The sequence below is a fragment of the Dipodomys merriami genome, unplaced genomic scaffold, assembly GCF_024711535.1.
Source record: "Dipodomys merriami isolate MVZ:Mamm:240054 unplaced genomic scaffold, mDipMer1.0.p SCAF_388, whole genome shotgun sequence".
Lineage (NCBI taxonomy): Eukaryota > Metazoa > Chordata > Mammalia > Rodentia > Heteromyidae > Dipodomys > Dipodomys merriami.
In genome coordinates this window covers 697,538-716,253 of record NW_027205470.1, presented here as the reverse complement: position 1 = coordinate 716,253, position 18,716 = coordinate 697,538, and the positions used below count along the sequence as shown (strand labels likewise).

At 42.1% G+C, this 18,716-nt stretch overlaps 1 protein-coding gene across 4 annotated transcripts in view; it reads left to right on the top strand.

The window, feature by feature from the left end:
• LOC138805128 (protein Smaug homolog 1) overlaps positions 1–18,716 on the top strand; it is a 229,763-nt gene that overhangs the window by 112,414 nt on the left and 98,633 nt on the right. The window contains exon 1 of one of the 4 annotated variants that reach the window (XM_069989728.1): positions 9,796–10,089. The exons of the other annotated variants lie outside the window; for them this stretch is intronic. The gene's annotated coding sequence lies outside the window, so the exon portion shown is untranslated. Of the gene's footprint in view, positions 1–9,795; positions 10,090–18,716 lie in introns of those variants that run through there. 4 annotated transcript variants of the gene reach the window in all.

The following is an 18,716-nucleotide window of genomic DNA, read 5'->3' as shown; positions in this document are numbered from 1 at the left end:
GCCAGGGATCCGTATCTTGGACAGTTACTATCTATCAGGGTATGGGGAGTGGGGAGGGTTATTTATGGCCTATTGGGAGAACAGGACAATTTGAAATCCTGGATAATTCAACCTTTTTGTTTCTTCACCCAACCTTGTCCCCAAACTTATTTCAAATTTCATTTCCCTTTTTTGTGGGCTATATGAGATTGAAAAAATAGTAAATTTTCAAGAGATAGACAGCAAGAAGAAGTAGAGGAAGCAAGGAAGATAGATAAACACTTATTTTGTATTTGGTATGACTTGAATTTTGTGTATGACAGACTGATAGGACTTTGAGTTAATACACACAAAGGCAATTCTCATTGCTTTTTAAAGAATAGGGCAGAAGGTCAAATAGTTAAAGTTGGGTTTTAGTGATTTTTATATGCTTATCATCCATCAAATCAGGAATATTTTGGAGCTGGTAATTGGAAAGTAGACATTTAGAAGATATTTTCAGCAAAGGAAGAGAATGAGCAATAGCCCTTATAACTCAGCCACTTTATTCTGATCCTGTCTTCTCTAACAATAGCTCCCTGCTACGTGCTCTTAAAACACAAGTGCTAATATTATGAAGAATGAATTCTATGGAAAACAGTCTAATCTTTTTGAAAAGTGCTAAAAATACCAATCTGCAACCAAGAACATTTTAGCATTTTTCTACCATTTTTAGATAATACAAAATGCCAGTCAAAGACCAGATTTCACTGGACACCCGAGGCCTGGGCGGTAGTGGAGCTTTTCACTTATAGAAATAAATATCTTTAGACAAAAATGTGCAGTGTGAATGGCTATTGTTACACCAGAGCTGAGCTGTTAGAGGCACAGATATTGTTTTCCATGACATTCTTTGGGAGTAACTGGTGGTGGAAGAACATCATATTTATTTTTTCATATGGGGAAACTGAGGCACAAGAGATTACATTCCCAGACTTAGAACTTCATGTTATACCCTGAGGTCCTGCAGGCAATCAGGAGACAACCCTGAATTGAATGCCTTTTGCATTGCTGGTTTCTGCAGGTAACCCTTCATCCTCCTCTATCAAGTCTATGTTGGGATGGATGAGGAATGATATTTGTGTTTGATAATCTTCCAGATTTGTTGAGAAGATCCCAACTGGACCTAAGATAGGACCTGATAAGTTAATGACTCCAGAGTTTAGAAGCAAATGAATGCGGGACAGACATGTGTGTCTAAAGATGGAAGATAGTGTTCAAGTTCCAACAAGACCATACTTGAGTATCTGAAGTTTCCTTTGTGGTTGGTGTGCTGCTCTTCTCCCCACCATTCCTTCCTTCACTGGGTTTGCTGGGAAATCTCATAGCTTCTCCTAGATTACTCTGTATCTTGGGGTATTGAAATCTTTCCTCTGGCCTTGTGTAGCTATAGAATGAGAACTATACAAATGAGAAATACTGTTGGGTTTTTAATACAGTGGCCACATTTTGTTTTGAAAAAAAAAGTGATATCTCAGAAAATAAAAATTAATAAGATAATGAAGGATAAATTGAGCCTTAATAGCTAGCACTCATTTTTTGGATGCATCTGTGGCAGAGCTGTTGCTTGCAAGTGGTATGTAACTTTCAGGGCTGCCACTGAGACTCTTGGACTTTGTATGTGTCTGGACTATAGGCTGAGATAATGCCTGGGCTTCTAAGTAGGTACTAGGGATTTTTAATGTATGGTTGCTTTCTGATGTGGTTATTTTAAGGGAAATACATGACTTAGATATAGCCAAGGTGGGAATTCTACCACTTGAGTCACACTTCAACTTTGGACTTTTTACTGGCTAGCTGGATATTATTAATCTCGTGGATTTGAGCTAGCTTTGAACCCTAATCTTCAGATCTCAGACTCCCGAGTAGCTAGAATTACATGTGTGAACAACCAGCTTCCAGACCTTTTCCAGAAAACTGAAGTGACTTCTTAGTTGAGACAAGATCCAGAAATGTCCATTTCAGCATGTTCTTTGGTTTATAATATTATGGTTTTAAGAAAACTTAAACTAACCAGCATCACTGATAGCTAATGAAACCATTTATATTTTTATTTATTACTATTCCACTCCAGGAATTTGTAACCATGAGAGTAAAAGAAACCTCCTGCTTTTAATATTTTTAGAGGACGTTGGCAACAAGAGTGTTGTTATTGTTAGATAATCATAATGGTATGTTCTGGAGTCCCTTCTCCTGTCTGACACACCCAATTCACTCACACCCTGGCAGCACAGTTGGGGAAGAGAAGAATAAAGCAATGACTTATTTGCTTTCAGAATTTGATTCTGTATTGCTTTAGAGACATGCTGGGATTTGCTCTTCAACTGTTATTAAATTTCTGATGTCTGTCAAGGTTTAGATTCCTTTGTAAGAAAAACCAAGAAAGCGTAAGTGAAGCTGTCAGCCACACTGTGCAGACCTTTCCTCCAGCAAGCCTCAGTTGAGAGAGGTGGTGGACTCCTGGGCTTCTTTGAGAAGAGAAAGTTCCAGTGTTTCCCCAGGAACCAAAAGTTAAGGAGGGTATTCTGGATGCTATTCTTTCATGGCCACAAGCCTCAGTTTCCCACTACCTGCCAGTCATTTGTCTCAAAAATGGGATGTGATTATGCTTGGGAGAAGATTTTGCAAACTTTAAGCAGCACCAAGCAGACGATAGATAATATTAACATTTCAGAAACTAAATTTGTGTATGTCAATCATTATGCGTGGGGGACACTGGTGATTTCAGAAAACTCGTTACTTCAGGTACTGCTTGATAGAGTCCAAGATGAAAAATATGCAGAGAGAACAATTTAACAGAGTTTCTTTAAGTTTAATCAAGGTCAGAATTGGAATTCTCCCAAAAGAAAAATGGTTGACAGAAGCTGTGATAGACCACTGTCTCCCAGAGGATGGGAAGATTTATGACTGACGTAATATCCTGCTTCCAAAGGAACTGTAGAGTTATTGAAGAGTGACCACAAGATAATTATGCTATTGTAACATGCTATTGTTACAGGGTGAGCTTTACAAGGAACATAGGGGTAAATAACACATGTCAGAGATGGGCATTCTTTTAAAAGGGTTGTATGGTTCAGAAATCTCTCAATGAAGAAGGAGACTTGTTCTTATCACATAATATAACTTTTTATTTTGATTTTTTTTTTTACTGGTCCTGGGGCTTGAAATCTGGGCCTGAGTGCTGTCCCTGGGCTTCTTTTGCTCAAGGCGAGTGCTCTACCACTTGAGCCACAGAGCCACTTCTGGCTTTTTTGAGTAGTTTATTGGAGATGAGAGTCTCACGGAGTTTCCTGCCCAGGCTAGCTTTGAACAGCAGTCCTCAGATCTCAGCCTCCTGAGTAGGTGGAATTACAGACATAAGCTGCTGATGTCCAGCTAATATTACTTTTAATATTTGTAGTTGTGGAGAGTCTGCTGCATGCATGGAAAAACCTGGAGGCAAGTAGGGTAAAGTCCACAAGTCTTTACTTATTCTCATGACTCAAAATGCAGCAGAAGTAGCCAGGGCTTGCTCAGTTCCATGTGGCCTCTGGTCTCCACAATTACATTCCATTTTCTCTTCAATATAGCCTTTGTATCTTTCCAGCCATGCCTGCACAGAAACAGAAAAATACAGAGTTCTCCCTGGGTAGTCATGTGACAGCACACTATGTCTAGGCCCTGAACTTGAACCCGTCCCCTGCTTGCATACCACCAGGAAAGGTTCTCTTTGTGAATTTCTCCATTTCCCAAGAAATCCTGACAACCCAGTTGATAATAATACATGCTATATTGGAAGTATTTCCTATATGTACCCCCAACTTGTTCCAAATTTTTTTAAAGAAGTTAGTATCTCTTAAGAATATTTTCCTGGGGGCTGGGAAGGTGGCTCAGTGGTAGAGCGCTTGCCTTGCATGCATGAAGCCCTGGGTTCGATTCCTCAGCACCACATAAGCAAAAAGAAAAAAGCTGGAAGTGGCGCTGTGGCTCAAGTGGTAGAGTACTAGCCTTGAGCTGAAGAGCTGAGGGACAGCGCCCAGGCCCAGAGTTCAGGCCCCATGACCGGACCCCCTCCCCCCCAACAAAAAGTATATTCTCCTGAAAGTTCTGCTCTGGAGCTGTACTCTGTAGCTCCATTTTAAACAAATAAACAGACAAACCAATGGATGGATAATAAATCAGTATATGATACTGTAATGAAGAACAAACGTGTACCAAATTAAAGTATTAAATTCCCACTTTCTTAGTAACATAGGTCATCCCTGATTTTCAAGTGATTACTGTCTTATATATGAGCAACCAGTGCTGCTATGTTTGTCTGCTGGAGAGAAATAAATGAACAAGGACACACATTGCTCTCAGGGTGACTAGTACCTGGACAACCAATCCTCTGTTCTCTGCAGCCAGCTTGTTCTTATGTACCGTCCTCTGTCACACAGTGTTGTGTATATGGGCCTTCCCCTAGGATGCTATATACCCAGCAAGTGACCTACCTGGATCTAGGTGGTACTTCAGGCCTCATGAACTTACATCATCTACAAATTTATCTTCAGAGCACTAAGAGAATATAGTCATCTCTCAAGCTCACACCTGTAATCCTAGCTACTCAGGAGGCTGAGATCTGAGGAACTCAGCTCAAAACCAGTTGGGGCAAGAGAGTGTGTGAGATTATTATCTGCAGCTAATCAGAAAGAAGCCAGAAGTGGAGCTGTGGTTCAAGTAGCAGAGTGTCAGCCTTGAGTAAAAAAGATAAGGGATAGCACCCAGGCCCTGAGTTCAAACCCCAATACTGGCACAGAAAAAAAGGCCACAGTTATTTCTTTTCCAAGGTACCCCTGGCAGGGATGGAAGAGCAGGCAGATGGCATTTGATCACAAGACAGTTCTTTAAGGCAGACTGGAACACAATCTGATGTTCAGGACCAAGGTTCAGAGAGTCATGAAAACACCCATTTATGTCTCAGAAGATGCAAGCGGATGGTGATGATACTGGAAGGCCAGCACAGTTGCTTAGGACTCCAGTGGTCTATACTAAAAGGACCAGTTCCAACAACAGTAGAGCAAGAATATTGATCAGAGGGCTGAGAATCCAGAATGGCCTTTCTCTGCCACATGTTTAACCTTCTATGGTCCTTCTCTGAGAATCACTTCTTGGCTTTATTTCTACCTCAGAGCCCACCACATGCACAAACCCTGAAAGTAATCATCTGTCTCCATATTTTTAAATCAGAAAGTCCTTCCTAAAGCTTGCCTGTTTAATGGAGGAGGAGGAGAAGAAAGAGGGACACAGGAATTTTTTGGAAAGGATTAAATAATGGTTTCAGCCCTGAAGAAAACAACTTTTTATTTTTCAAAGCAAAAGGCCTTCAAGCCAGGTGATAATTCTGGTTGTAGGGAGTCCACTGAATGCATGGAAGAATCTGGAGACGTAAGGGGAAGTTGTTCCTCACGGGAGAATGGGAGACATGCCTCCTGGTGTTTCTGTAGAGGTCCATTCTTATAGGAAGTGGTGGGTTTTTGAGGTCATCTTCTCAGAATTCCCCAAACCAAAGGACTCCCAGAAGAGAGAGTTTTCAACCCCATCTTTTCAAGTTTTACCCTGGCAACATACTGGCACAGGAAAGAGAGTTTTCCAAAGTCAATCCATTATTGGCTCTGATATTAATAGAAAATCAGGAGTCAAGAAAAAGAAGAAGGTAGAGATTTTAAAGTCAGGTCTGGTTTTAATTTATATGTGGTTATTCCAGCTAGTAAGTGAAACATACACATCCAACACAAGTGCGCGCGCGCGCGCGCGCGCGCGCGCACACACACACACACACACACACACACACACACACACACACACACACACACACACACACACACACACACACACACACACACACACACACACACACACACACACACACACACACACACACACACACACACACACACACACACACACACACACACACACACACACACACACACACACACACACACACACACACACACCCTCTATATCCCGTCCCAGGCATAAATTTTGCACTCTTTAGAGAAGAATTAGTTTTTTTTTAAGGGTACCAGTTTTAAGGATCATTATTTTAGCAAATGAACTGACATTCCTAGAAAAGCAGTGTGTCTATGCAAAATTTTTACCGCCTAGTGATAATTTAGATGGTACCCCCAAAATCACTGGTCTACTTCCAAAGGGTGAGCAGTTTACTTTCAGGAAATGAATTACTCACTTATGGAATGAGACCAACACCCAGGCAATTCAGTTTCAAAATACTTCAAAATGCAAAAGGGAACTTTCCTGCCTCAAACGTTCAAACCTTTTCCAGATGGACTAAGAGGCTTGAGTGTGTCCTTATACCTAGTGGGGTTTATTTAGCCCTGGGAGAGTTGCCCCACTCTCTGAGTACTACGCAAAGGATCCAGACCTATGGTGAGTGGCTAAAAGTAGCTTGCTGAGAGCACCCTCCACTTCAATTTGCCCAAACATCCAAGAAATCCAGGAGAAATGCCCAGCCAGAGATGCAGCCCCTTCCCCCAATTGCCTTTGCTGGCTTCACCTCTCAGCTGCAGCTGCTCACAGCTGTATGAGTAATGGAGGAAGTGGCCCAGGGTGGTGAGATGTTGGCATGCCTATTCTTCCAAACCTAGACCCTTGCCTTGATAGCCAAAGCAGGCTGTCATGAAAACCTACTCCATGTAGCTCTTGACCTGGGGACACTAAGCTGGTTTTGCAGAGCAGGACTTTGGGGAGGGGAGCAGCTGAACACAGCCCACTCTATAACTCTTGATTACCCAAGTTGCAGAGAGATAGTAAGTGTGCTCAGAGGAAGGGCCCCAAAGTCACATCATCTGAAGATGATTAGGAAAACAAAACAAAATTGAGGATGTTAGCCTATAAAAGATTGGGTAGGAGAGAATAGCTATTTTGGGGAAGGGAAAATAGATTGATTTTCCTGTATTTTTTAAAATCATAAAATGCACATAACCTAAAATATGCCTATTTTACTTTTTTTTGCCTATTTACGTTTTAAGTATAGTTCTGTGGCATTCACTAGATTCACAATGTTGAAGGATATCACCCCTATCCATTTCTAGAATGTTCATCACCCTGAGCAGAAACTCTGTACTCATGAAACAATAACTCCCTCTTCTCCCTGCCTCCAGCCCAGGGAGCCGCTATTCAACTTTCTAGCTCTATGAGTTTAAATATTGTAGCTATCTCATACAGGTTGAAGTAAACTCTATTTGTGGGTTTTGTCCAGCATAATGCATTTGCTATAATATGCAGGAGCTTTGTCCGCATTGTAGCATGTGTCAGAATTTCCGTCCTTGTTGCAGAGTATTATTCCATTGTATGGATGTCCTACATTTTGTCTATCATCTATCTGATGATGGATATTTGAGTTGTTCCCTATGCTGTCATGAATACTGTTAGTGTGAACATTACCATATGAGGTTTTTTGCTTGTAGATGGATTGTGGTTTCAGCTGACTGGGTAAAGGTTGCAGAGGTTGGTTATGGTTCTGGTAACTCTAGTTGTCCTGAAACCATGCAGTGGACACAGGCACAAGTTCCCTTTCACCTCTAGAACCTGTGATTCTCAGTTGGAGGGAAAGTACACCCTGAGATCAGCATTAGTAAGAAAACAAATTTATATCAGATCAACTTGTGCCTTCTGCCAAGAAGAGAGGGAAGTGAGATGGGAAGTTATCTATAAGTCAAGAGAGAGGATTCTGTTAAACTATCTCTGGCCCAGGCTTGAGGGCAGAGGCCAGTGCTGCTGTGTATCTTGGACAAGATTCTGTCTGGTTGATCCAGAGCTGCACAGAAAGCTTTCTTGTACTCTATCATCCTAGGCACAAGTGGTGAGTCCAGCTTCCTCAGCTCAGTCCTAGGCTGCCAGGAAGACCTGCCCTGGGAAGCCTGCCTGAGCCCTGTTGTGCTGTGTAGGTGATAGAGAAGGCTTAAGGTAGAGAGTGCTGATTGGGGAGTTTCAGGGGTGAATGTCAACCCAGGTGGGGATGCCCCATACTCCCACTCAATTAGCTTCATTCTGCTACAGTTGAGGGTTTTCTTATCATTAGTTGGGAAGGCCTAGCCAGAGAATTCCAGTATTCCAGAGTGAGTTTAATTGTGAGTGATTTCATTCTGTTCTTTTTATGTCGAAGCCAGGGGCTTGCGTCATTTAACAGTGAATTCAGGGAGATTTTTTTTTTTATTTGCATGTGAATCATAGCTTTTCCAGCTGAATGTCACTTACTTGGAATTTTTGTCTGATTTTGTTTTTGTTTTTGTCTCTTGGTGTTTTTCCATCAGGCTCTTTGGCTTACCAGAAAGAAAAAAAAAATCAAGAAAGAAAAAACAGGGAGGGCTCAATCTGACCGGAGCAGGGTTTGAGTTGGCAACTCAAAAAGGAGAGTATTATGAATGTGAAAAAAAGAAAACGGATGCTTTATTTTGCTTTGAGGGAGGGACCAAAGCCAAGTCAAATTGAGAGCTCTAATTTGGGAATAGTGTTATTACAGGTCATTGGGAGTTGGTTACGCTCTAAATTGGGAGGCCGGTCACATGAGGAGGCAGCAAAATCAGATCACGTGGGGAGTCGTTCAGGACTGTTTTACAATGAAGTGCTATTTTACCTTCTATATGGTTAAAAAGTACTTAAGTTAGCTCCCGAAGTCACCTTAGTATCTGTGGATTGCACTCAGTCTTGGCCCATCTGTTTGTTTTATAAATGATCTAGATCTTCTAATATGTGTTCTTTCCTAGGCTTTATTTAGATACTGGAATCTGTTCCCCGATGAGTTGAGCAGGCCATGTGTTAAAGGTTATATGTCTGTTCTTCACCTTCTTATCTTGTTTATCTTATTGCTGTTCCAAGGGGCATGCTTCCTTTTCCTCCAAAGGCTCCCTACCCATTTTAGGGTCAATGCATCCAGGTAACTCTAAACACACAGACACACAGACACACACACAGACAAACAGATACAGACACACACACACACATTCTTTCTCTTCACCTTGTAGATTCCATTTCTTTAGCATTGTTACTGTAAATGTCACCTTGCAAAATAAAGCCTCCCCCCCAAAAGATGGTTCCTGCCCCCACTATGGCAGCTATGATCAGAGGATTCTTTCTTACCCCCCTGGGCATCCCTGAGGAGAACCAGGAAGTGGTATGTGTACTTAATTGCTGACTTCTCTTGAAGAGAAGCTGTTAGATTTCTAGACATTTAAAGCTCTGCTTAAGTTACCTGTGAGTGCCATAAGATTTTAAAAGGCAGCTCCAGTAGACTCTTTAGAATCAGTTAAATGCAGTTCCAGTGCAAACAACTTGTGTTCCTGGTCCTAAATGGGGCACCTTACTAAGTCTATGACACAGAGTCTGCTGGTGCTGCCCAAGCATGTGGACCGACGATGCTTGTGATCGAGGTTAGGAATAGAAGGTGTGTGGAAACTTTCTATAAAAGGCAGCTGGGTCCCCTGGACTAGAGCAGCCAAATGATCAGGAGCGCTGGCACGGTTTGTGGCAGTACCAAGATATTGATGTGTGACCTTGGGCAACTTTCCCTGTACCTCTGTTTCTTGATTTGAGGAGGGACGATAAGGAGTTCAGGAGATGGTTGAGGTATAAGATGTTATCAGGCCAATAGGGGCAGTGCGGTGTCCCAGGATCTCCAATCAGAGCCACGTGTTTCTAAACAGGGCTGGGCTTGCTTGTTTCTTCTCAGCATTGCTGTTTCTGAGCAATGCCTCTGACATCACAATAGCCAGGCAGACACTCAATAATGATGAGCTGTGCCCAGTGGACACCAGAGGAGGGGAGAAAAGGAGGAGGACAAAGTGGAGAGGGAAGAGATGGAGCAATCCCTTATATGATAATTCCATCAACGCACAAATTTTTCACCTAACACCTGGCTCAACTGTAATGTGTTCAGCTCCATATAACCTGTACAGCATCTGTGCCCTCCCCACCAAACTCATCAAAATATTATGGTCCTCTAGTCAAGAGTATTTTGTTCCTGTTGCTGCTCTTCAGACCAGTGAGTTGATACTTCACCAAACAGCTCTCCGGAGTTCCCGTGTAGAGGTAATATTCTTGTTCCACGGTCCAGATAACTCTTGGATATCTGGGGCTTCCTACAGACCCATCTCAGCACTCTTCCTTAGAGCGGTGCTGCATTCCAGGGAACACGTAGAAGTGGTTTCTGAGGGTGGGAATCTTCTAAAAATGTCACAGTACCTCATTTTGTTACCTCATTTTGTTCCTGAGTTACCCCTGGCTTAGTCAGACTTTATTGTTTTTATAACATGATTAAAACCCCAGTGGGCCAGATTGTGGCTTCCTTATTCATCTTTAGGATTTTTTGCTTCTTTTCACTTACTAGACTGATACGAAGAGATGAAACCTTAAGAAATCAGACTTGTCCTGTCCTAGATGATCATGATACTTTTCCTCCATATTTGTTGTTGGTTACATTGTACATTATGTTTTTCCCCAGTCTTAACAACTCCATCTTAAAAATAGGTCTTTGTCACTCTTTGATTGCTCCAAGTCCTTCTCCTGGTACAAAATCATCTTTCACATCTGGTTTCACAGAAGCTTTGCTGGTGAATGGAAGCCATGATTTCCTGAGTTCTTTCTCAAACTTGAGCCTGGATCCAGTTACCAGCAGGGCTGGTTAAACAGTTTCTGATTCAGTAGATTGAAGACTGACAGTCCTAATAAGTTTTCATTTATTTTATTGTAAAGGTGAGGTACAGGGGGTTGCAGTCAGAGATGGAGACTACATTTCTGCCACATCTTCTCTCATTTTCTCTGTTACCACCCTGAATGCACTTGATCTTGTCTAACAGGTTTTTAGATTGCTACTCCTCCAGACCTGGTGAACCCCAGTGCCTTAGTTCTGTGGGGCGCTCCCTCCCCATCTCTCTTCCTGAGAGATCCCTGGAAGTATCATCCTGGGATGATCATCCCTAGGATGATGGAGACAATAGCAAACGATTTTGTGTCACTCACTATAATCCAGGGCCAGGTTACAGGCCCATGCTTTACAAAGACTAAATGATTCAGACTAGGTTATATCTCAGGGGTAGAGCGCTTGCTTAGCCATGTACTTTGAGTTTGATTCCTAACATGTTTTTTTTTTTTAAAAAAAAACAATAATTCAAATATCACAACAATTTGTGAGATAATTGCATTTTCCACATGGGGAAATGGACTACAGGGTGATTAAGTGCATTATCCATATTTATAGAGCTAACTCAATGAGAATTTAAACTTAGACAACAAACCAAAATCTGTGTTATGATTCACTTGCTTTGATAATCTTTCTCTTCATCACCTCCAAGCCCCATAAAACAATGGTGGTCTGGGAAATGAGTACCTCAGGAAGGTGTCCCCAGGACAACTAGCCAATTTTTAAGGTACTTACAACTAAGATCTCCAAGTGACTTAGGTATTTGTGAGTAGAGGCAAGAGGAGGAGGATCCTGGTATAGGAATACTTTTGGGCTTGTGGTGCACTGGGGGGGGGGGGGGAGTTGATGTGAAGAGACCGTATACAGTTATCTGTGAAAAGGAGACCTGTGCTTTCCTTCTCCTGGGTCCTCAGGTCCCCTTGCCTTTCACCATGATCTCTTCTGTTGAGACTTAGCATCTAGATCTGAGAGACAGATGAAGCTATAATAGATAAGTATATGTAGCTCTTTTTTTACCTATCTGGTCCAGCAAATCTGTGTGGTCAGCACTACTTTAGCCAAGGGAGTAGGATCACTGTCCTTACCATCAAGGAGTCAGCACTCAGCTTGGAAAAAGAGTATTACAAAAGTATGCATATCATTAAGCTAACTTGTATTGGAGAAGAGGCAGGGAGGGCCATGGAAAACAGTATTGGGAGATGGAGGTAGATTCTTTTAGTTACCTCATGGATAACAATGGGAGTAGAGAGAGGAAGGAACGAGTTTGGGTGCATAGTGGGTATGTGTACAGCAGAGAGTATCCAGTGACATATGATAATCTCTCTGTCTCTGTCTCTGTCTCTGTCTGTCTCTCTCTCCCTCTCTCTCCCTCTCTCTTTCTTTTTTTTTGGGGGGGGCCCCGGTCATGGGGCCTGAACTCTGGGCCTGGGCACTGTCCCTCAGCTCTTCAGTTCAAGGCTAGCACTCTACCACTTGCGTAACAGCACCACTTCTAGCTTTTTTCTTTTTGCTTATGTGGTGCTGAGGAATCGAACCCAGGGCCTCATGCATGCAAGGCGAGCGCTCTACACTGAGCCACCTTCCCAGCCCTCTCCCTCTCTCTCTTGTCCTGCAGTTTGAACTCAGGGCCTAGGCACTGACCCTGAACTTCTTTTGCTCACAGCTAGCCCTCTACCACTTGAGCCACAGTGTCACTTCCAGCATTTTCCATTCATGTAGTACCGAGGAATCGAACCCAGGGCTTCATGCATGCCAGGCAAGCACTCTATCACTAAACAACCTTCCCAGCCCTATGATGATCTCTTTTAAGATGTAAATGTTTGAAGGCCAAGCCTCTACTCATTTAGCAATAATGGATTAAGGTTTTTGACAGGAGACTTGGTCGGTGGTTGCTAAATAATGTGTTGGATGCTGGCTGGAAGTCATCAAGTAGACCTGGTGGGGGCTTTAGAAAGATTCTGCCTCCTACTGTATTGCCTTTTGTTTGTAGGAATAGAGGCCTCTTCAAAGTATTTCTCCACCCCTATGGTCTGACTTTCCTAAATTTTTTTGTATCACAGACATTTCTATGGATATAGAACTTTTCCCATGGCTGTCTGTGATACTACAAACTTCATCAAAAAAGTTCAGATCCTCTACACTGATAGGGAACAAAGATAGAGATCTAATAGATGAATACATGTGCCCTCCTCTAAAAAAGGTGGTGTCAAACTAGGTTAAAATGGACCAAGAGAGCACTGCTGTCTTTCCTTGCTTGAAACCACAGTGACTAGAGGTTAGTGTCTTTCTCCTTACTGGTCCATGCTCCTGAGACCCTGGGAGTAAAGATGAAGGTGGTACAGGCAAGTTTCTAAACTCCTTGGACATAGATGCCCTCCTTAGTGCCTTCCTGGATCCATAGTATTCAGAAAGTTTGCTCAAGGAATGAGCCCTTCCAGCAAGGTCTATGCCCTTGCCAGCTTCTCAGTAGTATCCTGGTGCTGCTCATGATACATGGGTCTATCTTTTTCCTGGGCTGTGTGGGCTTGTAAATATAACTCACACTTGATTTTGATTGGTCATTTCTGTCTGCTTTGCTCCACCTTTCCTTCTTTCTCCTTCCTTTGGCTTTCTCTGCTCCCTATCTTGGTATCTTCCTTTGTTGTATAAGTTTTAAGTGCTCAAGACTCAGAAAGGGGAATCGAGTTCTTGTCCCCAGGCATCACGCCTGTGAACTCTGAGCCCTTGTCTTCTATGGCAGCATTTCTACCAAGTTGGTTAAAGCCAAAGGTTCTCATCTGGTCAGGCCTCCTAGTCCAGCCATTGACCTCTTGGTCTATTTAATGTCACAACAGGATGGGACTAGGAAGAGGGAAATAGCCTCAGCCATCTCCTTCCTAATTAGAGAACTGCATTCTTTTTACAATTATCTTTCCTATTGTCCCTGTTACCCACTACTTTGGGACATCAACATTAGGAAGTAGTGCCCCTCTTTAAGAAATCTGAAACACACACACACACACACACACGTGTTTCACACACACACACACACACACACACACACACACACACACACACACACACACACGTGTTTCACTGGTCTGTTGACTATTTCACCAGACCTTGTAACCTGAAAAAGAATTTCATGCCCAAGTCATGGGTGAAAGTACATGGCCTTTAACACTTAGCTTTGCATAAATTTCTAGAGTCAACCAACAGCTTGATAGCAAACCAGGACGATGTGACTCTAACTCCCTCTACAGGACCATGCCTAAGGAGGACAGAAGTGTAGCTGGATGTGTTCCAGGGTCACCTAACTCTGTCCTTGTAGTTATCTAGGTCTTTCTTTTCAAATATAGCACTAGTTAATTTGTGTCAAGGATTCAAATATCCTGCTTCAACAATAATTGTTCCTTCTCTTCTCCGTAGAGGAACTTTGTTCAGGTATTTCAGGTTTTATACCTAAATAAGTGATACATACATTTTACTATTAACACCACTGACAAGCATATTTTGGAAATATAAATGTGTTATTCTATGATGATAGTGTTACAGATTTACAAAACACGCCATGGGGGCTCTTACATTCACACCTACCCATTGGATTTTTGTTTATAAGTCGTTGAACCACTTCCTCATTTAGATCAGAAAGGATGGGACCCAATGACTCAACAGCCCCAAATCATTTCGAGATACTGAAGGCTCCCTGGCATCACTCTTACCTTTTCTTGACTTCCTGAAGTTTTCAATCGTATGTGTGATTGTTCAGTTTGTCCCATTGGATCAAGCATAAACAATTCCTCTGTGATTTTGCTGGTGTATACTCAAGATGCTTGAGAGGTGTTGACCCATGTTGACATCTTCTGGACATTATTGAGGATTTGGGCCTTGAGTGTTAACAACTAACATTGCAATTAGGCTTCTTAGATCATGGTGTGCTTCTGTTGGGGGCTGTGGTTTCTAGTGCTTCTCCTAGAACAAGGCCTTAATCTAAGGGTGTTTCTGTAAAGTATGTTTTTTTCTATCCTGCAAGGTCAACATGAGGGTTTCTCATTATTTATAAGAGTATTGGAGCATCATTTTGTGACATGCAGGGTTTTGACAGTGTGGTAAACTAGGAATGTGAGGACAAAGATTAGCAAGGGGAAGTTTGTGCTTTTAGAACCTCTCTGACAGGTTTCTGGTGTAAAACACTAGCCAACTGTGGCTTAGAGGGAAGATATATGTGTTTGTCAAGAGTGAGGTAACAATTGTTTTCATCTCTTATTTGTGTCTTCGGTGATCCATTCCTAAGAGGTTTCATTAAAATGTAATCACTTACTACCAAACAGAATTGTAACATGAAACAGTCTTAACACAACACTCATTCTCGAACAGATGTTTTCAAAGAGTTGGAGTAAATACATCCAGTTCTGTTGTCTTGGTCTCTCAAATCCTTTTTCATGAAAATTAATTGGTGTCAGTTATAGTCAGAGAAAGTACTAATTACTCTTGTGTTCTCTCATGGAATTTCCATCTAAACAGATATTGAGAAGGAGAATGTAATGGACTTTGCAAATGAACTATTTTGTTTTCTTTTACATTACCTTCCTGTTTTTATTAGAGTTGAAAGCTAATAGTAACTAATTCAGCAATGTCAAATGAGAAAGAAGTGACTAAAGAGATTTTGTGTAACATTACCTACCACTGTTTGTAGGACATCCAGTCCATCAGTCTCTACTTAACAAAATATTTAGGAACTAGCTAACATTTTGAGTAAGAAATCTGAAGGTCTGCTGGAAGTGGCACTGTAACTCATGTGGTAAAGGGCTAGCTTTGAGCACAAAGAGGCTCAGGGACAACACCCAGGCTCTGAGTTCAAGCCCCAGGACTAGTAAAAGAAAGAGAGAGGGGGGAAAGGAGAGGGGGAAAGGGAGAGGGAGAGGGGGAGGGAGAAAGGGGGAGAAGGGGGAAGGAAGGAAAGAAAGGAAAGAAAAAAGAAAGAAAAGAAAGAGGAAAGAGAAAAAGGAAAAAAAAACCCCTAAAGTCTATAAGATACTATCAAATCAAATGCTAGGGGGCCAATCTCATAAATCCATTAAAATGTGATCGATAAGGAAATGTTCATGTATAGGAAGGTGAAGACACCATCACCACCCCCCTGGGGCTTACATTCTAGTGAAGAAAGGCAGAAAGTAAATATAATATATATCCGGTCACATGGTGCTAGGTGCTCTGTCTAAAATAAAGCAGATCTAGGGATTAGGAAGTGTAGGGTGAGGTAGGCAACTTAACATAGTGTTGACAGAGAAAGTCTCATTAGAAAAGTGGCACTAGAGCCAAGTAGAGTTGAGAGGTGCTAAATGTGGGCCAGAGGAAAAGTGTGTCAGGCATCAGAAACAGTAAGTAACATGGTTCTGAGGAAAACATTTCTGACACGTTCAAGGAAGCCATAGTGGACTGAAATAAGAGGGAGAGGAACAGAAACAGGGAGAGAGAGAGCCTGCCTGGGCTGGATTTAAACTGTGTTCCTCAGATCTGAGCTTCCTGAGTAGCTAGGATTACAGGCATGAGCAGAGCCCAGATGATCTGGATCCTTTAAGAGTAGCCCTTGTTGGTCCTCGTGAATGACCAGCATCTGATGACCTCCTTGCTCTAAGAGAAATTTCTGTAGCGCTTGTAACTTATAGCACTTGTACATTTCTGTAGCACTATGTGCCACTACATAGATCCCTGCCTTTTCTGATGATTTTAAGTGGCAGAAACATCATGATTCTTTTTTCCAACCAAGTAACATGAAGCTCCTTGTATCAGTTGATTATTGCTGTGTAACAAATTACCCCCCCCAACCATAATAGTTTAACATAATACTTATATCCTAGGAATTTGAGACAGCCTAGTTGGTTAGTTCAAGCCCAAGATCACTTCCATGGTTGTAGTTGTGATATTGACAAGAGCTACAGAAGTCACTTCCCAGGTGGCTCAGACACATGGCTGCTAAGTTGGTTAGGGCTGCTAGCAGAAGTCTCAACTTCCCCCTCCCCCCCCCCCACATGGGCATGTTTAAGCATCCCTGGCATGTTTAAGCATATCATTGGAATGACTGGCTTTTCCTATAACAATTGAACCAAAAAAGCAAATCAGAACTGCTTTTTATGACCTACTATCAGAATACCTCCATCTCATTGCTGATCATAGAGAGCTGCTCTGATCAGTAGGTGAGGAGAGTACTCAAGGTGTGAATACCAGGAGTCAAAGTTCAATGGGGGCCATCACACTTCCTGAAAGTACAGAGAGGGTCTTTGTATCTATTCAGAGCATTACATGAGACCAAGGGGCTCCATAATGCTAGACTACCTGGTCCCTCATTATAACTGACAGGATGAATGCACATAATTTGCAGGGCTCTACCCCTACCAAAGTGTACCTTCGGAGAGTCGAGAGCAGGTGCCACCACAAGAATCCTACCATTTGCCATTATTCTCCCCAATTTTTTCAATGTCCTGTCAGTTTGCATCCCTACCAAATGCTTGTTATGTGATGTTATCATCTGTTTGAGTTGTTCAGAGTTGAACTAAATTTAGAAGTGTCTGGTATCTGATGTATCCAGGATTGAATTTGTAATATAAATTCTTCCAAGGAGTATTTAACTGTTTAAGACCCACTAGTAGTCCTGTCTTTTAGCACATTTACTTAGCTAGTACTTGTGTGTCTGTACTTAATTCATAGCCATTTCTCGCATGAGCAAATTGCCTAAATGCACTTGTGAGAAACCCTTTTATGGTAAATGTTATTAAACTGAAAACGAGGGTATAATAAAATAGCAATTTAAGGGTAATTTACTAACAACTGGAGCCCTTAAACATTGACATACCATTGTGTAGTAATAATGCCAGAGACTTGGTATTTAAATGCACTCTTTGTCTGAAGTGACAGTGGGACAGTTTTCTAGTCCTCATACTCTTTAATTATAGCTTTAAATTTTTTTCTTTTACAATTCCTATGTCACTGGTTTACAATTTATAAATCATTATCATGTGCCCACATTAAATATCCACAAGTGCTTATATCTCTGTGCCTTACTCAGAAAAATAATAGAGGATATGATCGCAGGATCTAGTAGAGGTAAGCTGGTGCCATCAAACCTTGGAGTTTGGGGTTTTCCATGATGTTTTCTGCCAAGAGTGATAACAGGTAATGGCAGAGACATCAGAAATAGGAAACATTCATTATTTGAAAATGAGAAAGATTCCTGGTTCCTCTTCAAGAAGTACAGTACAGTATACAGATCAGACCTCCTGCTGCCTAGAGGGTGGTGTGGGTAAAACAGAGAAAGAAGGCCCCTGGACAGGTAGACGGGCCTTACCAGCATGGCCCTAGATCCCATGGTCTGGGGACATTCTGGCTTCTGTTTAACGATAGAGATGCTCACACTGGCCCAAGTCCTGCTCATTCCAAGAGACTGCCTTGCACGAACTAGAAAGCAGGTAAATCCTGTAATGCTGGAGTGTTAATTTGTCATATGGAGCCATCATCAGAGAGACCAGACATACTCAAAAGTCTGTATAATCAGCACACTGTCTCCCTGTAGCAGGCCTCCACAGGAAGCCAAATCATAATCAGAAGCCATTTATTAAGTTGCCCTAAAAAATCACCACTACGGCATCTAGATATACCTCATCTCTGGGAACAGTTCATTCTCTCCATGAAGTCATCTAGAGAGTCAACTCATAGAGTGAGCAGATAATCAGGGCAAGGCAGGCAAGGGAAAGTGAGGTGGATGTCTAGTGACAACAGGTTAGTTTCCTGAGTCTTATCTCAAGATGGGAATGGCTGTCAGAAGGACTGAAGGCTAAAACCTCCTTATCCCTAAAAGGGCCACTCGAGTAGTATATTAATCTTTAGCCACATAACAATGACTCAAAACTTAGCAGCTCAGTTTCTGTGGATCAGGAAATATTGTGCTTCTGGCTCGGGGTCCTTCAAAATGTGTTCTGTAGCTGCAGCCACCTGGCACTTACCTGGGCTAGAGCTCCGCATACAAGAGGCAGTCACATGT